General features: G+C 39.7%; 2 non-coding genes across 2 annotated transcripts; both read left to right on the forward strand.

Moving 5' to 3' along the window:
- The first annotated feature begins 10148 nt into the window (after nucleotides 1–10148).
- LOC148565590 (small nucleolar RNA R71) lies at nucleotides 10149–10256 on the forward strand. The gene has a single exon (XR_015885173.1). It is a non-coding gene; the product is annotated as a small nucleolar RNA R71 (small nucleolar RNA).
- Nucleotides 10257–14680: 4424 nt separating this feature from the next.
- On the forward strand, nucleotides 14681–14788 carry LOC148565591 (small nucleolar RNA R71). The gene has a single exon (XR_015884737.1). It is a non-coding gene; the product is annotated as a small nucleolar RNA R71 (small nucleolar RNA).
- Nucleotides 14789–25178: the final 10390 nt, after the last annotated feature.

The following is a 25178-nucleotide window of genomic DNA, read 5'->3' on the forward strand; positions in this document are numbered from 1 at the left end:
GAAAAATAGGAAAGTAAAGAACAAGGAGACTAAAGAACGGGTCCACCTTAGTTATGGCGGCTTGTTCTTCCTCTTGAAGATCTTATGGAGTTCTTGAGCTCCTCAATGTCTCTTCCTTGCCTTTGTTGCTCCTCTCTCATGATTCTTTGATCTTCTCTAATTTCATGGAAGAGGATGGAATGTTCTTGGTGCTCCATCCTTAGTTGTCCCATGTTGGAACTCAATTCTCCTAGGGAGGTGTTGATTTGCTCCCAATAGTTTTGTGGGGGGAAAGTACATCCCTTGAGGCATCTCAGGGATTTCATGATGAGGAATTTTCTCATGCTCATGTCCATGAGTGGGATCTCTTGTTTGCTCCATCCTTTTCTTACTGATGGGCTTGTTCTCATCAATGAGGATGTCTCCCTCTATGTTAATTCCAACTAAATTACAGAGGTGACAAATGAGATGAGGGAAGGCTAATCTTGCCGAGGTAGAGGACTTGTCTGCCACCTTATAGAGTTCTTGGGATATAACCTCATGAACTTCTACTTCCTCTCCAATCATGATGCTATGAATCATGATGGCCCGGTCTATAGTAGCTTCGGACCGGTTGCTAGTGGGAATGATTGAACGTTGGATAAACTCCAACCATCTCCTAGCCACGGGCTTGAGGTCATGCCTTCTTAAATGAATCGGCTTTCCTCTTGAATCTCTCTTTTATTGAGCGCCCTCTTCACAAATGTCTATGAGGACTTGGTCCAACCTTTGATCAAAGTTGACCCTTCTAGTGTAGGGGTGTTCATCTCCTTGCATCATGGACAAGTTGAATGCCAACCTTACATTTTCTGGACTAAAGTCTAAGCATTTCCCCTGAACCATTGTAAGCCAATTCTTTGGGTCCGGGTTCACACTTTGATCATGGTTCTTGGTGATCCATGCATTGGCATAGAACTCTTGAACCATTAAGATCCCGACTTGTTGAATGGGATTGGTAAGAACTTCCCAACCTCTTCTTCGGATCTCATGTCAGATTTCTGGATATTCTTTCTTTTTGAGTTTGAAGGGGACCTCGGGGATCACCTTCTTCATGGCAACAACTTCATAGAAGTGGTCTTGATGCACCCTTGAGATGAATCTCTCCATCTCCCATGACTCGGAGGTGGAAGCTTTTGCCTTTCCTTTCCTCTTTCTAGAGGTTTCTCCGGCCTTAGGTGCCACAAATGGTTATGGAAAAACAAAAAGCAATGCTTTTACCACACCAAACTTAGAAGGTTTGCTCGTCCTCGAGCAAAAGAAGAAAGAGAAGAGTAGAAGAAGAAGAAAAATAGAGGAGATGGAGGAGGCTTTGTGGTTCGGCCAAGGGGGATGGGTAGTGTGTATGTTGTGTGAAAAGAAAGGGGTGAAGATGGGTTTATATAGGAGTTGAGAGGGGTGTAGGGTTCGGCTAGTATGGGTGGGTTTGGGAGGGAAAGTGGTTTGAATTTGGATGGTGGGGTAGGTGGGGTTTTATGAAGGATGGATGTGAGTGGTGAAGAGAATGGTGGGATTTGATAGGTGAGGGGTTTTTGGGGAAGAGGTATTGAGGTGATTGGTGAGAGGGTGAAGAAGAGAGAGAGTGGTGGGGTAAGTGGGGATCCTGTAGGGTCCACAGATCCTGAGGTGTCAAGGATAGCTCATCCCTGCACCGAGTGGCGTGCAAAAATGCCCTTTCTGCCAATTCTGGCGTTAAACGCTGGGCTTCTGCCCTTTTCTGGCGTTTAACGCCAGCTCCTTGCCCATTCCTGGCATTAAACGCCAGTCTGGTGCCCCTTTCTAGCGTTAAACGCCCAGAATGGTGCCAGACTGGGCGTTAAACGCCCATTTGCTGGCCTTACTAGCGTTTAAACGCCAGCAAGCTTTTCCTCCAGGGTGTGCTATTTTTTTCTCTGTTTTTCATTCTGTTTTTGCTTTTTCAATTGTTTTTGTGACTTCACATGATCATCAACCTACAGAAAATATAAAATAACAATGGAAAATAGATAGATATAACATTGGGTTGCCTCCCAACAAGTGCTTCTTTAATGTCAGTAGCTTGACAGTGGGCTCTCATGGAGCCTCACAGATGTTCAGAGCAATGTTGGAACCTCCCAACACCAAACTTAGAGTTTGAATGTGGGGGTTCAACACCAAACTTAGAGTTTGGTTGTGGCTTCCCAACACCAAACTTAGAGTTTGACTGTGGGAGCTCTGTTTGACTCTGTTTTGAGAGAAGCTCTTCATGCTTCCTCTCCATGGTTACAGAGGGATATCCTTGAGCCTTAAACACAAGGGATTCTTCATTCACTTGAATGATCAATTCTCCTCTGTCTACATCAATCACAGCTTTTGCTGTGGCTAGGAAGGGTCTGCTAAGGATGATAGATTCATCCATGCACTTCCCAGTCTCTAGGACTATGAAATCAGCAGGGATGTAGTGGTCTCCAACCTTTACCAAGACATCCTCTACAAGTCCATAAGCTTCTTTTCTTGAATTGTCTGCCATCTCTAGTGAGATTCTTGCAGCTTGTACCTCAAGGAACCCTAGCTTCTCCATTATAGAGAGAGGCATGAGGTTTACACTTGACCCTAGGTCACACAAAGCCTTCTCAAAGGTCATGGTGCCTATGGTACAAGGTATTGAGAACTTTCCAGGATCCTGTCTCTTTTGAGGTAGTCTCTGCCTAGTCAAGTCATCCAGTTCTTTGGTGAGCAAAGGGGGTTCATCCTCCCAAGTCTCATTACCAAATAACTAGTCATTTAGCTTCATGATTGCTCCAAGGTACTTAGAAACTTGCTCTTCAGTAATATTTTCATCCTCTTCAGAGGAAGAATACTCTTCAGAGCTCATGAATGGCAGAAGTAAATCCAATGGAATCTCTATGATCTTATTATGAGCCTCAGATTCCCATGGTTCCTCATTAGGGAACTCATTGGAGGCCAGTGGACGTCCATTGAGGTCTTCCTCAGTGGCGATCACTGCCTCTTCCTCCTCTCCAAATTCGGCCATGTTGATTGTGTTTATGGCCTTGCACTCTCCTTTTGGGTTCTCTTCTGTATTGCTTGGAAGAGTACTAGGAGGGAGTTCAGTAACTTTCTTGCTCAGCTGACCCACTTGTGTCTTCAAATTTCTAATGGAGGACCTTGTTTCAGTCATGAAACTCTGAGTGGTTTTAATTAGATCAGAGACCATGGTTGCTAAGTCAGAGTGGTTCTGCTTAGAGTTCTCTGTCTGCTGCTGAGAAGATGATGGAAAAGGCTTGCCATTGCTAAACCTGTTTCTTCCACCATTGTTGTTGTTGAAGCCTTGTTGAGGCCTCTGTTGGTCCTTCCATGAGAGATTTGGATGGTTTCTCCATGAAGGATTGTAGGTGTTTCCATAGGGTTCACCCATGTAATTCACCTCTTCCATTGATGGGTTCTCAGGATCATAGGCTTCTTCTTCAGATGAAGCGTCCTTAGTACTGTGGTGCATGAAATTGTGATCATCAATGGCGCCATCAACATGGTACGCTCAATTGTAATCTCAATTTTTTATCACAACTTCGCACAACTAACCAGCAAGTGCACTGGGTCGTCCAAGTAATAAACCTTACGCGAGTAAGGGTCGATCCCACGGAGATTGTTGGTATGAAGCAAGCTATGGTCATCTTGTAAATCTCAATCAGGCGGATATAAAATAGTTATGGAGTTTTCAAAAATAAATAATAAAAGAAGGATAAAAATACTTATGCAAATCATTGGTGAGAATTTCAGATAAGCACACAAAGATGCTTTCGTTCCTCTGAACCTCTGCTTTCCTGCTGCCTTCATCCAATCAGTCTTACTCCTTTCTATGGCTGGCTTTATATAAGGACATCACCATTGGCAATAGCTACTTTTGATCCTCTCTGGAAAATGGTCCGATGCGCTGTCACTGCATGGCTAATCGTCTGGAGGCATCACCCTTGTCAATGGCTGCATCCCATCCTCTTGTGAAAATGGTCCAAATGCTCTGTCACAGCACGGCTAATCATCTGAGGTTCTCGATCATGCTGGAATAGGATTCACCCTCCTTTTGCATCTGTCGTTACGCCCAGCACTCGCAAGTTTGAAGTTCGTCACAGTCATTCAATCCCAGAGTCCTACTCGGAATACCACAGACAAGGTTTAGACTTTCCGGACTCTCATGAATGCTGCCATCAATCTAGCTTACACCACAAAGATTCTGATTAGGAGATCTAAGAGATACTCATTCAATCTAAGGTAGAACGGAAGTGGTTGTCAGGCACGCGTTCATAGGGAATGATAATGATTGTCACGTTCATCACATTCAGGTTGAAGAGCGAATGAATATCTTAGAAGCGGAATAAGTTGAATTGAATAGAAAAATAGTAGTACTTTGCATTAATCTTTGAGGAACAGCAGAGCTCCACACCTTAATCTATGGAGTGTACAAACTCTACCGTTTGAAAATACATAAGTGAAAGGTCCAAGCATGGCCGAGAGGCCAGCCCCCATGATCTAAGAACCAGGTGTCCAAAGATGTTCTTAAGATACAATCCCCGATTCAAAGATCTCTAATATAGTAGTAAAAAGTCCTATTTATAATAAACAAGTTACTAGGGTTTACAGAAGTAAGTAATTGATGCATAAATCCACTTCCGGGGCCCACTTGGTTTGTGCTTGGGCAGAGCTTGAAGTTTACACGTGGAGAGGTCATTCTTGGAGTTGAACGCCAGCTTTTGTGCCAGTTTGGGCGTTGAACTCCACTTTGCAACTTGTTTCTGGCGCTGGACGCCAGAATTGGGCAGAGAGCTGGCGTTGAACGCCAGTTTGCGTCGTCTAAACTCGGGCAAAGTATGGATTATTATATATTGTGGGAAAGCCCTGGATGTCTACTTTTCAACGCAATTGGAAGCGCGCCATTTTGAGTTTTGTAGCTCCAGAAAATCCATTTTGAATGCAGGGAGGTCAGAATCCAACAGCATTAGCAGTCCTTCTTCTACCTCTGAATCTGATTTTTGCTCAAGTCCCTCAATTTCAGCCAGAAAATACCTAAAATCATAGAAAAACACCAAAACTCATAGTAAAGTCCAGAAATGTGAATTTAGCATAAAAACTAATGAAAACATCCCTAAAAGTAACCAGATTCTACTAAAAACATACTAAAAACAATGTCAAAAAGCGTATAAATTATCCGCTCATCACAACACCAAACTTAAATTGTTGCTTGTCCCCAAGCAACTAAAAATCAAATAGGATAAAAAGAAGAGAATATACTATAAATTCCAAACTATCAATGAAACATAGCTCCAATCAGATGAGCGGGACTTGTAGCTTTTTGCCTCTTGAATAGTTTTGGCATCTCACTTTATCGATTGAGGTTCAGAATGATTGGCATCTATAGGAACTCAGAGTTCAGATAGTGTTATTGATTCTCCTAGTTCAGTATGATGATTCTTGAACACAGCTATTTTATGAGTCTTGGCCGTGGCCCTAAGCACTTTGTTTTCCAGTATCACCACCGGATACATAAATGCCACAGACACATAACTGGGTGAACCTTTTCAGATTGTGACTCGGCTTTGCTAAAGTCCCCAATTAGAGGTGTCCAGGGTTCTTAAGCACACTCTTTTTTTTGCTTTGGACCTTGACTTTAACCGCTCAGTCTCAAGTTTTCACTTGACACCTTCACGCCACAAGCACATGGTTAGGGACAGCTTGGTTTAGCCGCTTAGGCCAGGATTTTATTCCTTTAGGCCCTCCTATCCACTGATGCTCAAAGCCTTGGGATCCTTTTTATTTACCCTTGCCTTTTGGTTTTAAGGGTTATTGGCTTTTTGCTCTTGCCTCTTGGTTTTAAGAGCTTTTGGCTTTTTCTGCTTGCTTTTTCTTTTTTTTTTCTATTTTTTTTGCTATTTTTTTTTCTATTTTTTTTCTGCAAGCTTTGTTCTTTGCTGCTTTTTCTTGCTTCAAGAATCATTTTTATGATTTTTTAGATTATCAAATAACATGTCTCCTTGTCATCATTATTTCAAGAGCCAACATCTTTAACATTCTTAAACAACAACTTCAAAATATATATGCACTGTTCAAGCATTCATTCAGAAAACAAGAAGCATTGTCACCACATCAATATAATTAAACTAAGTTCAAGGATAAATTTGAAACTCATGTACTTCTTGTTCTTTTGAATTAAAACATTTTTTTCATTTAAGAGAGGTGATGGATTCATAGGACATTCATAACTTTAAGACAAAGTTACTAACTACTAATGATCATGTAATGAAGACACAAACATGGATAAGCACTTAACATAGAAAACAAAAAACAGAGAATGTAAGAACAAGGAATGAGTCCACCTTAGTGATGGTGGCGTTTCCTTCTTGAGGAACCAATGATGTCCTTGAGCTCTTCTATGTCTCTTCCTTGTCTTTGTTGCTCCTCCCTCATTGCTTTTTGATCTTCTCTTATTTCATGAAGGATGATGGAGTGCTCTTGATGTTCCACCCTTAGTTGTCCCATGTTGGAACTTAATTCTCCTAGGGAGGTGTTGATTTGCTCCCAATAGTTTTGTGGAGGGAAATGCATTTGAGGCATCTCTGGGATCTCATGGTGATGAGCTTCCTGCGCCTCTTGAGCTCCATGAATGGGCTCTCTTGCTTGCTCCATCTTTTTCTTAGTGATGGGCTTCTCTTCCTCAATGGGAATGTCTCCTTCTATGAAAGCTCCAGTTGAGTAACATAAATGGCAAATAAGATGAGGAAAAGCTAGCCTTGCCATGGGGGAGGACTTTTCGGCTATTTTGTAGAGTTCAAGGGAGATGACTTCATGAACTTCTACTTCCTCTCCAATCATGATGCTATGAATCATGATGGCCCGATCCACAGTGACTTCGGATCGGTTGCTAGTGGGGATGATGGAGCGTTGGATGAACTCCAACCATCCTCTAGCTACAGGCTTGAGGTCCATTCTTCTTAGTTGAACCGGATTGCCTTTGGAGTCAATCTTCCATTGAGCTCCTTCCACACATATGTCCATGAGGACTTGGTCCAACCTTTGATTAAAGTTGACCCTTCTAGTGTAGGGGCGCTCATCTCCTTGCATCATAGGCAAGTTAAACGCCAACCTCACATTTTCTGGACTAAAATCTAAGTATTTCCCCCGAACCATTGTAACATAATTCTTTGGATTCGGGTTCTTACTTTAATTATGGTTCCTAGTAATCCATGCATTGGCCTAGAACTCTTGAACCATTAGGATGCCAACTTGTTGGATAGGGTTTGTTAGAACTTCCCAACCTCTTCTTTGGATTTCATGTCGGATCTCCGGATACTCATTCTTCTTGAGCTTGAAAGGGACCTCGGGGATCACCTTCTTCTTGGCCACAACATCATAGAAGTGGTCTTGATGAGCTTTGGAGATGAATCTTTCCATCTCCCATGACTCGGAGGTGGAAGCTTTTGTCTTCCCTTTCCCTTTTCTAGAGGATTCTCCAGTCTTAGGTGCCATCAATGGTAATGGAAAAACAAAAAGCTTATGCTTTTACCACACCAAACTTAGAATATTGCTCGCCCTCGAGCAAGAGAAGAAAGAATAGATGAAGAAGAAGAAGAAAATATGGAGAGGAGGGGGGAGGTGTGTTTCGGCCAAGAAGAGAAAAGAGGGTTGTGTTGTGTGAAAATGAGGAAGGATGGAGGGTTATATATAGGGAAGGGAGGGGGGGTAAGTTCGGCCATTTAGGGTGGGTTTGGGTGGGAAATTGATTTTTGAATTTTGAAAGTAGGTGGAGTTTATGAGATAGGTTTATGGGGAAGAGTGGATGGATGTGAGTAGTGAAGAGGTGATGGGGAAGAGAGATTGAGGTGATTGGTGAAGGGTTTTGGGGAAGAGTGTTTATGGGATTGTGCAAAAGAGGGGTGAGAAGAAGTGAGTGGAGGTAGGTGGGGATCCTGTGGGGTCCACAGATCCTGAGGTGTTCAAGGATTTACAACCTTGCACCAAATTAGGCATGCAAAATGCCCTTGCACACAACTCTGGGCATTCAGCGCCAGATTGGTGCTTGTTCTGGGCGTTGAACGCCCATTTGTTGCCCATTTCTGGCGTTGAACGCCAGAACCATGCTTGTTCTGGGCGTTCAGCGCCAGCTCTTCTCCAGGGTGCCTTTCTGGCGTTCAAACGCCTAGATGCTGCCCATTCCTGGCGTTCGGCGCCAGAACCATGCTCTGTTCTGGCGTTGAACGCCCAAAACATGCTTCTTACTAGCGTTTAAACGCCAGTAAGGTCTTCCTCGAGGGTGTGATTTTTCTTCTGCTGTTTTTGATTCCGTTTTCAATTTTTATATTTATTTTGTGACTCCACATGATCATGAACCTAATAAAACATGAAAAACAATGAAAATTAGATAAATAAACATTGGGTTGCCTCCCAACAAGTGCTTCTTTAATGTCAATGGCTTGACAGTGGGCTCTCATGGTGCCTCACAGATGTGCAGAGCTTTGTTGAGACCTCCCAACACCAAACTTAGAGTTTGGATATGGGGGTTTGATACCAAACTTAGAGTTTGGTTGTGGCCTCCCAACACCAAACTTAGAGTTTGACTGTGGGGGCTTTGTTTGACTCTGCTTTGAGAGAAGCTTTTTATGCTTCCTCTCCATGGATGCAGAGAGTGATCCTTGAGTTGTAAACACAAGGTTGTCCTCATTTATTTGAAGGATCAATTCTCCTCTGTCCACATCAATCACAGCTCTTGCTGTGGCTAGGAAGGGTCTTCCAAGGATGATGAATTCATCCTCATACTTCCCAGTATCTAGGACTATGAAATCAGCAGGGATGTAAAGGCCTTCAACCTTTACTAACACGTCCTCTACTTGTCCATAAGCCTGTTTTCTTGAATTGTCTGCCATCTCCAATGAGATTTTAGTGGCTTGCACCCCAAAGATTCCCAGTTTCTGTATTACAGAGAGGGGCATGAGGTTTATCCCTGAACCAAGGTCACACAGAGCCTTAAAGATCATGGTGCCTATGGTACAAGGTATTAAGAACTTTTCAGGATCCTGTTTCTTCTGAGGCAATGTCAGTTGATCCAGATCACTTAGTTCATTGGTGAACAAGGGAGGTTCATCTTCCCAAGTTTCAATACCAAATAATTTGGCATTCAGCTTCATGATTGCACCAAGAAACTTGGCAGCTTGCTCTTCAGTAACATCCTCATCCTCTTCAGAAGAGGAATACTCATCAGAGCTCATGAATGGCATAAGGAGATTCAATGGAATCTCTAAGGTCTCTAGATGAGTCTCAGATTCCTTTGGTTCCTCAGAGGGAAACTCCTTATTGATCACTGGACGTCCCAGGAGGTCTTCCTCCTTGGGATTCACGTCCTCTCCTTCCTTCACAGGTTCGGCCATGGTGATTAATTCAATGGCCTTGCACTCTCCTTTTGGATTTTCTTCTGTATTGCTTGGGAGAGTACTAAGAGGGATTTCAGTGATCCTTTTACTCAGCTGGCCCACTTGTGCTTCCAAATTTCTAATGGAAGACCTTGTTTCATTAATGAAACTTACAGTGGTCTTGGACAGATCAGAGACTAAGTTTGCTAAATTAGAGATATTTTGTTCAGAGTTCTCTGTCTGTTGCTGAGTAGATGATGGAAAAGGCTTGCTATTGCTAAACCTGTATCTTCCACCATTATTAAAGCCTTGTTGAGGCTTTTGTTGATCCTTCCATGAGAGATTTGGATGATTTCTCCATGATGGATTATAGGTGTTTCCATAAGGTTCACCTAAGTAATTTACCTCTGCTATTGCAGGGTTCTCAAGATCGTAAGCTTCTTCTTCAGAAGCTGCCTCTTGAGTATTGTTGGATGCAGCTTGCATTCCATTCAGACTCTGAGAAATCATATTGACTTGCTGAGTCAATATTTTATTCTGAGTCAATATGACATTCAGAGTATCAATTTCAAGAACTTCCTTCTTCATAGGCGTCCCATTACTCACAGGATTCCTCTCAGAAGTGTACATGAACTGGTTATTAGCAACTATGTCAATGAGTTCTTGAGCTTCTGCAGGCGTTTTCTTTAGGTGAATGGATCTACCTGCAGAGGTGTCCAATGACATTTTAGATAATTCAGACAGACCATCATAGAATATATCCAGGATGGTCCATTCTGAAAGCATGTCAGAAGGACACTTTTTGGTCAGTTGCTTGTATCTCTCCCAAGCTTCATAGAGGGATTCACCTTCCTTCTGTCTGAAGGTTTGAACAACCGCTCTAAGCTTGCTCAGCTTTTGAGGAGAAAAGAACTTGGCTAAGAAAGCTGTGACCAGCTTATCCCAAGAGTTCAGGCTGTCTTTGGGTTGAGAGTCCAACCACACTCTAGCTCTGTCTCTTATAGCAAAAGGGAAAAGCATGAGCCTGTAGACTTCAGGATCTACTCCATTAGTCTTAACAGTATCACATATCTGCAAGAATTTAGTTAAGAACTGAAAAGGATCTTCAGATGGAAGTCCATGGAACTTACAGTTCTGCTGCATCAGAGAAACTAGCTGAGGTTTCAGCTCAAAATTGTTTGCTCCAATGGCAGGAATGGAGATGCTTCTTCCATGTAAATTGGAATTTGGTGCAGTAAAGTCACCAAGCATTCTCCTTGCATTATTATTATTATTTTCGGCTGCCATCTCCTCTTCTTGTTCGAAAATTTCTGAAAGGTTGTCTCTGGACTGTTGTATTTTAGCTTCTCTTAGTTTTCTTTTTAGAGTCCTTTCAGGTTCTGGATATGCTTCAACAAGAATATTCTTGTCTTTGATCCTGCTCATATGAAAAAGAGGGACAGAATAATAATAATAATAGGGATCCTTTTTACCACAGTATAGAGTCCCTGTGTGAATAGAAGAAAAGAAGAAGAGAAAATCTGAACTCAGAGAGAGAGAGGGAGTTCGGATTTTTGGTGAGTGATGTGAAGAAGAGATGTTAGTAGATGAATAAACAGAAAGAGATGAGAAAGAAGGATTTTCGAAAATTATTTTTGAAAAATGGTTAGAGATTTTCGAAAATAGTTTTTGAAAAAGGTTAGTAATTTTTGAAATTTTAAAATCAAAAGTTAAAATAATTAGTTAATTAAAAAGAAATTTTGAAAAAGAAGGAAGATATTTTCGAAAATTAGAGAGAGAGGGAGTTAGTTAGGTAGTTTTGAAAAAGATAAGAAACAAACAAAAAGTTAGTTAGTTAGTTGAAAAAAATTTGAAAATCAATTTTGAAAAGATAAGAAGATAAGAAGTTAGAGAAGATATTTTAAAATCAAATTTTGAAAAAAGATAAGATAAGAAGATATTTTTGAAAAGATATGATTGAAATTAGTTTTTGAAAAAGATTTGATTTTTAAAATCACAATTAATGACTTGATTCACAAGAAATCACAAGATATGATTCTAGAACTTAAAGTTTGAATCTTTCTTAACAAGTAAGTAACAAACTTGAAATTTTTGAATCAAAACATTAATTGTTATTGTTATTTTCAAAAATTTGATATAAAAATAAGAAAAAGATTTTTGAAAAATATTTTTAGAATTTTCGAAAATAACTAAGAAAGAAGAAAAAGATTTGATTTTTGAAAAAGATTTTGAAAAAGATAAGATTTTTAAATTGAAAATTTGATTTGACTCATAAAAACAACTAGATTTTTAAAATTTTTTAAAAAAGTCAATCCAAATTTTCGAAATTTTAAGAGAGAAAAAGGGGAAGATATTTTTTTGATTTTTGAATTTTTAATGATGAGAGAGAAAAACATGAAAAATGATGCAATGCATGAAAATTTTGGATCAAAGTATGTGATGAATGCAAGAACACTATGAATGTCAAGATGAACACCAAGAACACTTTGAATGTCAAGATGAACATCAAGAACTTATTTTGAAAAATTTTATATGCAAAGAAGACATGCAAGACACCAAACTTAGAAATCTTTCATGTTTAGACTCTATGGATGCAAGAATGCATATGAAAAACAAGAAAAGACACAAAACATGCAAATGCAAAGATCAAACAAGAAGACTTACCAAGAACAACTTGAAGATCATGAAGAACACTATGAATGCATGAAAATTTTCGAAAAATGCAAGATGAGTATGCAGTTGACACCAAACTTATAACATGACTCAAGACTCAAACAAGAAACACAAAAATATTTTTGATTTTTATGATTTTATGATTTTTTTTTTTTGTATTTTCTTTTAATTTTTCAAAAATCATTTTGAAAAAAAAAATAAGGATTCTAAAATTTTTAATATGAATTCCTGGAATCTTATGCTCTTTAGTCTAAAGCTCCAATCAAAGGGTCAGGCATGGCTTAATAGCCAGCCAAGCTTTAGTATGTAATTCAGACATGACACGCCTGACATTCCCTACAGACATGGCTTTACAGCCAGCCAGGCTTCAACATGCTTCATGAAACACTAGAATTCATTCTTAGAAATTCTGAAGAAAAATATATTTTTGAAAACATTTTTTTTATTTTAAGATTTTTTTTTGAAAACAAAGGAGAAATTTTTTAAAAAAATTTTGAAAAATTTTTGAAAACAAAACAAAAAGAAAATTACCTAATCTGAGCAACAAGATGAACCGTCAGTTGTCCAAACTCAAACAATCCCCGACAACGGCGCCAAAAACTTGGTGCACGAAATTGTGATCATCAATGGTGCCATCAACATGGTACGCTCAATTGTAATCTCAACTTTTTATCACAACTTCGCACAACTAACCAGCAAGTGCACTGGGTCGTCCAAGTAATAAACCTTACGCGAGTAAGGTCATTCCCACGGAGATTGTTGGTATGAAGCAAGCTATGGTCATCTTGTAAATCTCAGTCAGGCGGATATAAAATAGTTATGGAGTTTTCGAAAATAAATAATAAAAGAAGGATAGAAATACTTATGTAAATCATTGGTGAGAATTTCAGATAAGCGCACAGAGATGCTTTCGTTCCTCTGAACCTCTGCTTTCCTGCTGCCTTCATCCAATCAGTCTTACTCCTTTCTATGGCTGGCTTTATGTAAGGACATCACCATTGGCAATAGCTACTTTTGATCCTCTCTGGAAAATGGTCCGATGCGCTGTCACTGCATGGCTAATCGTCTGGAGGCATCACCCTTGTCAATGGCTGCATCCCATCCTCTTGTGAAAATGGTCCAAATACTCTGTCACAGCACGGCTAATCATCTGAGGTTCTCGATCATGCTGGAATAGGATTCACCCTCCTTTTGCATCTGTCACTACGCCCAGCACTCGCGAGTTTGAAGTTCGTCACAGTCATTCAATCCCAGAGTCCTACTCGGAATACCACAGACAAGGTTTAGACTTTCCGGACTCTCATGAATGCTGCCATCAATCTAGCTTACACCACGAAGATTTTGATTAGGAGATCTAAGAGATACTCATTCAATCTAAGGTAGAACAGAAGTGGTTGTCAGGCACGCGTTTATAGGGAATGATGATGATTGTCACGTTCATCACATTCAGGTTGAAGAGCGAATGAATATCTTAGAAGCGGAATAAGTTGAATTGAATAGAAAAATAGTAGTACTTTGCATTAATCTTTGAGGAACAGCAGAGCTCCACACCTTAATCTATGGAGTGTAGAAACTCTACCGTTTGAAAATACATAAGTGAAAGGTCCAGGCATGGCCGAGAGGCCAGCCCCCATGATCTAAGAACCAGGCTTCCAAAGATGTTCTTAAGAAACAATCCCCGATTCAAAGATCTCTAATACAGTAGTAAAAAGTCCTATTTATAATAAACTAGTTACTAGGGTTTACAGAAGTAAGTAATTGATGCATAAATCCACTTCTGGGGCCCACTTGGTGTGTGCTTGGGCTGAGCTTGAAGTCTACACGTGGAGAGGTCATTCTTGGAGTTGAACGCCAGTTTTTGTGCCAATTTGGGCGTTGAACTCCACTTTGCAACTTGTTTCTGGCGCTGGACACCAGAATTGGGCAGAGAGCTGGCGTTGAACGCCAGTTTGCATCATTTAAACTCGGGCAAAGTATGGACTATTATATATTGCTGGAAAGCCCTAGATGTCTACTTTTCAACGCAATTGGAAGCGCGCTATTTTGAGTTCTGTAGCTCCAGAAAATCCATTTTGAGTGCAGGGAGGTCAGAATCCAACAGCATCAGCAGTCCTTCTTCTACCTCTGAATCTGATTTTTGCTCAAGTCCCTCAATTTCAGCCAGAAAATATCTGAAATCACAAAAAAACACAAAAACTCATATTAAAGTCCAGAAATGTGAATTTAGCATAAAAACTAATGAAAACATCCCTAAAAGTAACCAGATTCTACTAAAAACATACTAAAAACAATGTCAAAAAGCGTATAAATTATCCGCTCATCATACTGCCTGGTGCAGCTTGCATTCCAGACAGACTTTGAGAAATCATATTGACTTACTGAGTCAATATTTTGTTCTGAGCCAATATGGCATTCAGAGTATCAATCTCAAGAACTCCTTTCTTCTGACTTGTCCCATTATTCACAGGATTCCTCTCAGAAGTGTACATGAGTTGGTTATTTGCAACCATTTCAATGAGTTCCTGAGCTTCTGCAGGCATCTTCTTCAGATGAAGAGATCCTCCAGCAGAGCTGTCCAATGATATCTTGGACAGTTCAGACAGACCATCATAGAAGATACCCATGATGCTCCATTCAGAAAGCATGTCAGAAGGACACTTTCTGATCAATTGTTTGTATCTTTCCCAAGCTTCATAGAGGGATTCACCTTCCTTCTGTCTGAAGGTTTGGACTTCCACTCTAAGCTTACTCAATTTTTGAGGTGGAAAGAACTTTGCCAAGAAGGCATTGACTAGCTTTTCCCAAGAGTTCAGGCTTTCCTTAGGTTATGAATCTAACCATATCCTAGCTCTGTCTCTTACAGAAAAAGGGAATAGCATAAGTCTATAGACCTCAGGGTCAACCCCATTGGTCTTGACAGTGTCACAGATCTGCAAGAATTCAGCTAAAAACTGATGAGGATCTTCTAATGGAAGTCCATGAAACTTGCAGTTCTGTTGCATCAGAGAAACTAATTGAGGCTTAAGCTCAAAGTTGTTTGCTCCAATGGCAGGGATAGAGATGCTTCTCCCATAGAAGTCGGGAGTAGGTGCAGTAAAGTCACCCAGCACCTTCCTTGCATTGTTGGCATTGTTGTTGTTTTCGGCTGCCATATCTTCTTCTAGTTTGAAGATTTCTGTTAGGTCCTCTCCAGAGAGTTGTGCTTTAGCTTCTCTTAGCTTTCGCTTCAAGGTCCTTTCAGGTTCCGGGTCAGCCTCAACAAGAATACTTTTGTCTTTGCTCCTGCTCATATGAAAGAGAAGAGAACAAGAAAGTATGGAATTCTCTATGTCACAGTATAGAGATTCCTTGAGGTGTCAGAGGAAAAGAAGAATAGAAGGAGGAGGTAGAAGAATTCGAACTTATCAAGAGAGATAAAATTCGAATTATTGATAATGGAGGAGTGTTAGTCCTTAAATAGAAGGATGTGAGAAGAGGGGAAGAATTTTCGAAAATTAATTAAAAGATTTTAAAAAAAAATTTGAAAATTTGATTGAGATTTTCGAAAACTAAGATTGGGAAAGAAATAAAGTGATTTTTGAAAAAGATTTTGAAATTAGAAAAAGATTTGATTGAAAAAAATTAATTTTGAAAAAGATGTGATTGAAAAGATATGTTTGAAAAGATATGATTGAAAATCAATTTAGAAAAAGAAATTTTTTTTTTAAAATTAAAGTTAATTACTTGACTAACAAGAAATTAAGAGATATGATTTTAAAATTTAAAGTTTGATCCTTTCTTAATAGGCAAGTAACAACTTGAAAATTTTGAAGTAAATCTTTAATTGAAGCAAGGATTTTTGAAAATAGTAAAATTAAATATAAAATGGAAAGAAATTGATTTTGAAAGAGATATGATTGAAAAGATATGATTTGAAAAAGATTTGATTTTAAAAAAATATGAAAACTTGAAAAAAATGTGAATTAAAAACAAAATCTTCCCTCTAGTGTCATCCTGGCGTTAAACGCCCAGAATGGTATCCATTCTGGCGTTTAACGCCCAAAATGCTACCCTTTTGGGCGTTAAACGCCCAGCAAGGTACCCTGGCTGGCGTTTAAACGCCAGTTTTCCTTCTTCACTGGGCGTTTTGAACGCCCAGCTTTTTCTGTGTAATTCCTCTGCAGCATGTTCTGAATCTTCAATTCTCTGTATTATTGACTTGAAAAGACACACATTTTTTAAAATTTTTTTTTTGGATTTTTAATCGAAATGCAACTAAACATGGAAAACTAAAATCAAACAAACAATGCATGCAAGACACCAAACTTAGAAGTTTATATACTATTGACACTAACAAATTGAGAATGCATATAAAAAAAACAACAAAACACACAAAACAAGAGAATTTAAAGATCAAAGCAAGGAAATCATCAAGAACAACTTGAAGATCAATGAAGAACATAATACATGAATTTTTCGAAAATTAGATGAATGCAGTTGACACCAAACTTAAAATTAGACACTAGACTCAAACAAGAAACATAAAATTATTTTTGATTTTATGATTTTATAAATTTTTTGTGGTTTTTTTTTTTTTTTGAAAATTGAGTGGAAAAGAAAAAATAAGGGTTAAAAATTCTTAATGAGAATTCCAGGAATCATTGCAATGCTAGTCTAAAACTCCGGTCCAGGAATTAGACATGGCTTACTAGCCAGCCAAGCTTTCAAAGAAAGCTTCGGTCCAAAACACTAGACATGGCCAATGGCCAGCCAAGCTTTAGCAGATCATTGCTCTCAACAGCAAAATTGATAGAAATCAACAAGCTCTTGTGATGATAAGTTGAAACCTCGGTCCAATAAGATTAGACATGGTTTCACAACCAGCCAGACTTCAACAAATCATCATGAAACTCTAGAATTCATTCTTAAAAACTCTGAAGAACAACATAGAAAATCTTTTTGTATTTTTTGAAAATTTTTTTTCGAAAAATAAAAAGGAAAAGTACCTAATCTAACCAACAAGATGAACCGTCAGTTGTCCAAACTCGAACAATCCCCGGCAACGGCGCCAAAAACTTGGTATGCGAAATTGTTGTTCGTTCATTCGTTCAATCCCCGGCAACGGCGCCAAAAACTTGGTGCACGAAATTGTGATCATCAATGGCGCCATCAACATGGTACGCTCAATTGAAAATCTCAACTCTTTATCACAACTTCGCACAACTAACCAGCAAGTGCACTGGGTCGTCCAAGTAATAAACCTTACACGAGTAAGAGTCGATCCCACGGAGATTGTTGGTATGAAGCAAGCTATGGTCATCTTGTAAATCTCAGTCAGGCGGATTCAAATGGTTATGGAGGATGAATGATTAAAAGATAAATAAAGCATAAAATAAAGATAGAGATACTTATGTAATTCATTGGTGAGAATTTCAGATAAGCGTATGAAGATGCTTTGTCCCTTCCGTCTCTCTGCTTTCCTACTGTCTTTATCCAATCCTTCTTACTCCTTTCCATGGCAAGCTGTATGTTGGGCATCACCGTTGTCAATGGCTATAATCCCGTCCTCTCAGTGAAAATGTTCAACGCACTCTGTCACAGCACGGCTAATTATCTGTCGGTTCTCGATCATGTCGGAATAGAATCCAGTGATTCTTTTGCGTCTGTCACTAACGCCCAACACTCGCAAGTTTGAAGCTCGTCACAGTCATTCAATCCTTGAATCCTACTCAGAATATCACAGACAAGGTTTAGACCTTCCAGATTCTCAAGAATGTTGCCATCAATTCTAGCTTATACCACGAAGATTCTGATTAAGGAATCCATGAGATAAATACTCAATCGAAGGTAGAACGGAGGTGGTTGTCAGGCACACGTTCATAGGTGAGAATGATGATGAGTGCCACGGATCATCACATTCATCAAGTTGAAGAACAAGTGATATCTTAGAACAAGAACAAGCTGAATTGAATGGAAGAACAATAGTAATTGCATTGATACTCGAGGTACAGCAGAGCTCCACACCTTAATCTATGGTGTGTAGAAACTCTACCGTTGAAAATACATAAGAACATAGTCTAGGCATGGCCATGAGACCAGCCCCAAAACGTGATCTAAGGTAGCATAGAACTACTCAAAGATTCCTAAGTATGAAAATACAATAGCAAAAGGTCCTATTTATAGAAAACTAGTAGCCTAGGGTTACAGAAATCAGCAATTAATACAGAAATCTTCTTCCGGGCCCACTTGGTGTGTGCTTGGACTGAGCATTGAAGCATTTTCGTGTAGAGACTTTTCTTAGAGTTAAACGCCAGCTTTTGTGCCAGTTTGGGCGTTTAACTCCCACTTTGGTGCTAGTTCCGGCGTTTAACGCTGGGAATTCTTGAGCTGACTTTGAACGCCGGTTTGGGCCATCAAATCTCGGACAAAGTATGGACTATTATATATTGCTGGAAAGCCCAGGATGTCTACTTTCCAAGGCAATTAAGAGCGCGCCAATTGGGCTTCTGTAGCTCCAGAAAATCTACTTTGAGTGCAGGGAGGTCAGAATCTAACAGCATCTGTAGTCCTTTTTAGCCTCTGAATCAGATTTTTGCTCAGGTCCCTCAATTTCAGCCAGAAAATACCTGAAATCACAGAAAAACACACAAAATCATAGTAAAGTCCAGAAAAGTGAATTTTAAATAAAAACTAATAAAAATATAATAAAAACTAACTAAAACATGCTAAAAACATACTAAAAATAATGCCAAAAAGCGTATAAATTATCCGCTCATCAGAATGCTACCCTTGCGTTGGTGGAGGTCTTTTTAGCCACTTTGTACAATTCTTAAGGTATCACCTCATGTACTTCGACCTCATTCCCGAGCATAATGCAATGAATCATTATTGCTCGGTCAATGCTAACCTCAGATCGGTTACTTGTGGGTATGATGAAGCGTTGAATAAACTCCAACCATCCTCGTGCAACAGGCTTGAGGTCAAGCCTACCCAGTTGGTAAGCCTTGCCTTGTGCATGCCTTTTCTAGTGTGCTTCTTCCACACAAATGTCTGCAAGGACTTGATCCAATCTTTGGTCTGAATTAACCCTTCAGCCCAAGAGTCTGGATCTCCTAGCATTTGTGGCAATTGTAGCGCCACTCTCACATTTTCTAGGCTGAATATGAGTTGCTCTCTCACCATGGTGCACCAGTTCTTGGGCTTTGGGTTCACACTTGTATCATGATTTTTGGTGATCCAAGCATTGGCAAAGAATTCTTGCACCATTAGTGTTCCGACCTCTGAAATAGGATTGGTCAGAATTTCCCAATCCCTTCTCCTGATCTCTTGTTGGATCTCCGGATATTCCCCTTTTTTGAGCTTGAAGGGGACCTCGTGGATCACCTTTTTGTGCCTTACCACATCATAGAAGTGATCGTGGTGCACTTTGGTGAGGAATCTCCATGATTCCCAAGGTTCGGAAGTGGAAGCGGGAGCCTTTCCCTTTCTCTTCCTTGAAGATTCGCCAGCCTTTGGTGCCATACATAGGAATGGTAGAAGTCAAAAAGCAAAACTTTTGCAACACCAAACTTAAGAATTTTACTTGTCCTCGAGCAAATATGAACAAAAGAAAAGAAAAGAGTAGAAGAGAGAACGAAATGAAAGAGATAGAGGGGGAGGAAGGCATTGGCCAAGTGGGGGAATGTGGAGGAAGAAGGGTGTAGAAAGTGTATAGGGTTAGAGGGAGAGAGTGTTTAGGAGGTGTGTGTATGAAGGCGTGGATGAAGGGGTATATATAGGGTGGAGATGGGGTTAGGGTTCGGTTATGTGGGAGGGGAGAATGGGTGGGAAAGGTTTGAATTTGAAGTGGGTGGGGTTGGTGGAGAATTAAAGTGATGGGATTTATGATGGGTGTGGGAAAGAGTGTGTATGGGGAAGAGGGAAAATAGGGTGTGGGTTTCAAGGTTTAGAAAAGGTAGGAGAGAGAAGAAAGGTGGGGTAGGTGAAGATTCGGTGGGACTCACTGGCCTGAGAAGCTAGGAACTTCGAATTCCTTGCCCCCTACCTAGCGTTCAACACCAGGAATGGGCGTTAAACGCCCATAGGAGGGTTAAAATGCAGGCCTGGCTGCTCCCTTTGGGGCGTTGAATGCCCAGCATCGCTCCCTGACTGGCATTCAATGCCAGAATATGCCCTATGTGAGGTGTTGAACGCCCCAAAGTTCTCCCTTTCTGGTGTTCAACGCCAGCTATTCCTCCTCAAAGGGCATTGAACGCCCAGAGAGGATCAGGGAGAGGGGCTTCTTAGCTCTTTTATGGGCATTGGACACCCAGCTTTCTCCTTGTCTGGCGTTCAACGCCAGCAAGGGACTCTCCCCAGGGTGTTCTATTTTCAGTTCTGAGTATTTGTGTCACTGTTATAAGTGCTGCACATGATTACAAACATCAAAATGCAAGAGAAAAAATAAAATATAAATTCAAACTAAAGTAAATGAAAAGGGATAGAAATTACTAAACTAATAGTTGGGTTACCTCCCAACAAGCGCTCCTTTACCGTCATTAGCTTGACGAACAACTCCATTACGGAGGTAGGTAGAGGGTCAAATCTTCACCCTTTACAGTGAATTTTCTTCCTGTGCTTTCATGAATGAGCTCCACATGCTCTAGAGACAAGATCCTATTCACTGTATGTGGAAGGATTGGACTCTTAGTGAAGACAACTCTCATGCCAGGTGAGAGGTTTTCAGTAGGAATCTTGTTGTCCCTCCAGCTTTTAGGTACCTTCTTCTTGGTACCTTCCTCCCCAGTGCTTGATGATGGTTGCCCAACACCAAACTTAGAGTTGGTGTTTGAGGGTTCTGTAAAGCTCTGCACTGAGAGGGAAGGTTGAAATATTATGTGTTGCACAATGGTACCACCTTTGTCAGAGGGAGATTGAGGATTGAGTATCTTGAACAAGATACAATCCTCATGTAGTCTCAAGACTAACTCTCCTCTTTCCACATTAATAAGGCCTTAGCAGTGGCTAGGAAAGGTCTTCCAAGGATGATGGATTCATCTCTGTCCTCCCCATTGTCTAGGATTACAAAATCAGCAGGGATGTAAAGGTCTTCAACCTTCACTAGGACACTTTCCACCAAGCCATATGCCCTTTTTAGGTACTTGTCTAGTTGTCTGCCATCTCTAATGAGATATTGGCACGCTGCACCTCTAGAATTCCTAGCCTTTTCATTACAGATAGAGGCGTCAGATTGATGCTTGAGCCAAGGTCACATAGTGTCTTCTCAAAGGTGATGATCCCTATAGTACAGGGAATCAGGAAGCTTCTGGGATCCGGTAGCTTTTGAGGGAGTTTCTTCTAGACCAAAGTACCGCACTCCTTGGCCAGTATCATAGGCTCATCTTCCTCATCTAACGCCTCTGTATGAGAAGAATTTGCCTTCAGCTTCCTGAGGATTACCAGGTACCATCAATTTGCTCTTCCTTGGACTCCTCATCCTCTTCTGAAGAAGAGTATTCTTTAGATTCCTCTCTCAGCAAAGGGGCGTGCAAGGTAACATTATCAGTCTCCTCATGAGCTTTGATTTCCTTGAGCTCCTCAACAGCAGGCTCCTCTTTGGGTTCGGTCACAACCTCCACCATGAGGGCCTTGCACTCTTCCTTTGGGTTTACCTCTGTGTTGCTTGGAAGAGTGTTGGATGGGATCTCTGGGATCCTCTTGCTCAGCTGGCCAACCTGTATCTCCAAGTTTCGAATGGAGGACCTAGTTTTAGCCATGAAACTGTGCGTGGTCTTGGAGAGGTTAGAGACTATAGCAGCCAAGTCAGAGAGGCTCTGCCTGGGTGTCTCCATCTGTTGTTGAGAGGGTTCGAATGGTGTGTTATTGAACCTATTCTGGTTCGTTCCATTTTGATTGTTGCTGAAGCCTTGTTGAGGCTTTTCCTGATCTCTTCACCCAAGATGAGGGTGGTTCCAACATCCCTGATTGAAAGTATTCGAATAGGGATTATTGTTGGAGTTTCTAGAGGGGTTTCCTATGTAGTTCACCTCCTCCATGGTGGTCCAGGCATTATCACCTGTGTCTACCTCATAGGCTGTCTTTGGACAGTAAGCCTCTGAGCTCTGCGTCCCACTCAAGTGCTGAGTGATCATGTTGATCTGCTGGGACATGAGCTTGTTTTGAGCCAAGATGGCATCTAAGGTGCCTACTTTTAGGACGCCTCTCTTCTGAGTGGCCCATTGTTCACAGGGTTCCTCTCAGAAGTGTACATGTACTGGTTGTTGGCAACCATGTCAATAAGCTCCTGTGCCTCTTCAGGAGTCTTCTTTAAGTGGAGGAATCCACCTGCCAAGTGGTCCAGTGCCATCTTGGACATCTCAGATAGGCTATCATAAAAGATATCTAACATTGTCCAATCAGAGATCATGTCAGGAGGGCATCTCCTGATCAGTTGCTTGTATCTTTTCCAAGCTTCATAGAGGGATTTACCCTCTTTCTGTCTGAAGGTTTGTACTTCCACCCTAAGCTTGCTCAGCTTCTGAGGTGAAAAGAACTTATTCAAGAATCCATTGACCACCTTCTCCCAAGTATCTAGGCTTTCTTTAGGTTGGGAATCCAGCCACAGTCTTGCTCTGTCTCTTACAGCAAAGGGAAAGAGTACGAGCTTGTAGACTTCTGGATTTACTCCATTAGTCTTGATAGTGTCACATATTTGCAGGAAGTTAGATATGAACTTGTTTGGATCTTCCTGTGGAAGTCCATGAAATTGGCGATTCTGTTGTACTAGAGTGACTAGTTGAGGTTTCAACTCAAAATTCTTTGCACCAATGGCAAGAATGGAGATGCTGCGCCCATAGAAATCAGAATTGGGTGCAGTGTAAGATCCTAGGACCTTTCTTGCATCACCCCCATGATTTGGGTTAGCTGCCATAATTGTATCTTCAGCTTCTTGTTCTAGAGCTCCTGTAAGATTCCTTACGGCTCTGCTAGCTTGAGCTTGTTGCAGACGCCTTCTTAGAGTCCTTTCAGGTTCAGGATCCAGATCAAAGAGAGATTCTTTATCCATACTTCTGTTCATAAACGAGAAGAAAGAAACCAAGAAGAGAAGAAGAAAAGAGTCTCTATGTCAGAGTATAGAGGACTCCTTGTGAGAGAGTTAGATGAAGAGAAAAGAAAAGAAAGATGTCTTTGAAATTAAAAGGAATTTTCGAAAATAAAGAGAGAAATTAATTAAAAATTTTTGAAAAAGAAGAAAGAGAAAAAAAAAGAAGAAAATTTTCGAAAGAAGAGAGAGAAAGAAGAATTAAAGAGACACCAAACTTTTAAAAATAAAATAAAATAAAACAAATAACTAACTAACAAGATTTGAAAATAAAATGAAAATTTTGATTTTAAAAATTTTTTGAAATTTAAAAAGAAAGAGTCAATCAAAGATTTTAAGATTTAAATTTGGAAAGAAAAAGTCAAGCAAGATAAGATAAGATTTTAAAAGATTTGAGATAGAAGATTTGATTTTGAAAAATTTTGAAATTAAGAAAAGAAGGTCAAAGAAAGATTTTTGAAATTCACAAATTAAAAAAGTCGAGAGAGAAAAAAAAAAGATAAGATAAGATTTTAAACTTTAAAGATTTTAAAATTCAGATTTTAAAAGAAAGAAAAACTAATCAAGATACTAAATTTTTAAAATTTGAAATTAAAAAAAGAAAGATAAGATAACAAAATTTTGAAATTAAAGAAAAAAATAAGATAAAGAATTTAAAGCTAGAAAAGATAAACAAAAAAAACAAGATTACTAATCAAGACACCAAACTTAAAATTTTAAATTCAAAATTGAAATATTTTCGAAAATATATATATATATATATATATATATATATATATATATATATATATATATATATATATATATTTATATAAATATTTTTTTTCGAAAAATTTAAAAATTAAAAAGAAAAGACAAATACAAGATGGACACCAAACTTAAAAATTTAGAAATCAAAGAAAGAAAACTACTAAGAAATTTTTGAACACAAATAAAGAAAAGCAAGAACAATTTTCGAAAAACTCAAGAAAAGAAATAAAAACCAAAGGGATACCAAACTTAAAAATTGACACAAGACTCAAACAAAAGAAAAATATGACTAAAGAGAAAAAGTTTTTGAAAAAGAAAATAAGAAACACAATTAAAAGAAAAAAATAAAAAGTACCTGAGGTGAGTGAGGGTCGTCCAAGTAATACCTCAGGTGAGTGAGGGTCGAATCCCACGAGGATTTCCGGATTGAGCAAGCTATGGTTCTCCTACAGATCTTAGTCAAGCAAATAGAAAGATAGTTATTGTTTGTTGTAGGCGCATAAACAAGCAATAACAATAAAACGTAGAAACAGTAGTGAGAAATCAGTTAAGGCTTCGGGAATGCTTATTCTTCTGGATTAACACGTCATACTAACTACTCAAACGATGAATGATTCCTTTAATGGCAAGGTTGTAAGTGATTAAGCCATTGGTCGTGGTCGTTAATCTCTTCAAATCCAAACCAAACACCCGAACAGGCTAGATCAATTTGGGAGAGGGTGAAGCGCGCGCAATTCAATCTCTTGATGATCCTACTCAAAACGCCACAGATAAGGTCGGATCTTCCGGATCAGAGGGATCAGAGAATGACGCTCTATGATTCTAGCCCTTAGAGCCATAGGAACCTCAATTACCCTTGACTAACAGGATTTTATGTCACATATCCCAATTAGCCCAAGTAACTTGTTGGAACCCGTGATGCACTCTCAAGCTATAGCTCAATACTATCCAGGTCAGGACTCGTAAAGAACTCATATAGAACCGGGGGTCATACTTTTTTTCCACCCTAAATTTATAAGGATGAAGAACGATAATGCATCATAGAATAAAATCAACATAGATTGAAGTAGAAAAGTAATTGCATTAATCCATAGGAATCAGCAGAGCTCCTAACCCTTAATCTAGGAGGTTTAGTTGCTCATACTGTACAGAGAATAAAGTGAAAGGTTCGAATGTGGTAGAGCTCCCCAAACAATGGTGATCTTCCCATATATATATTAATATAATAATTAAAAATTACAAAACTGAATCAAACTAAGTAGAAAGGTGCGAAAATCCACTTCTGGTCCCACTTGGTGAGTGTTTGTGCTGAGCTTGGCTTCTAACTT

The sequence above is a fragment of the Arachis ipaensis genome, chromosome B5 (genome assembly GCF_059453495.1).
Source record: "Arachis ipaensis isolate K30076 ecotype BB chromosome B5, ASM5945349v1, whole genome shotgun sequence".
NCBI lineage: Eukaryota > Viridiplantae > Streptophyta > Magnoliopsida > Fabales > Fabaceae > Arachis > Arachis ipaensis.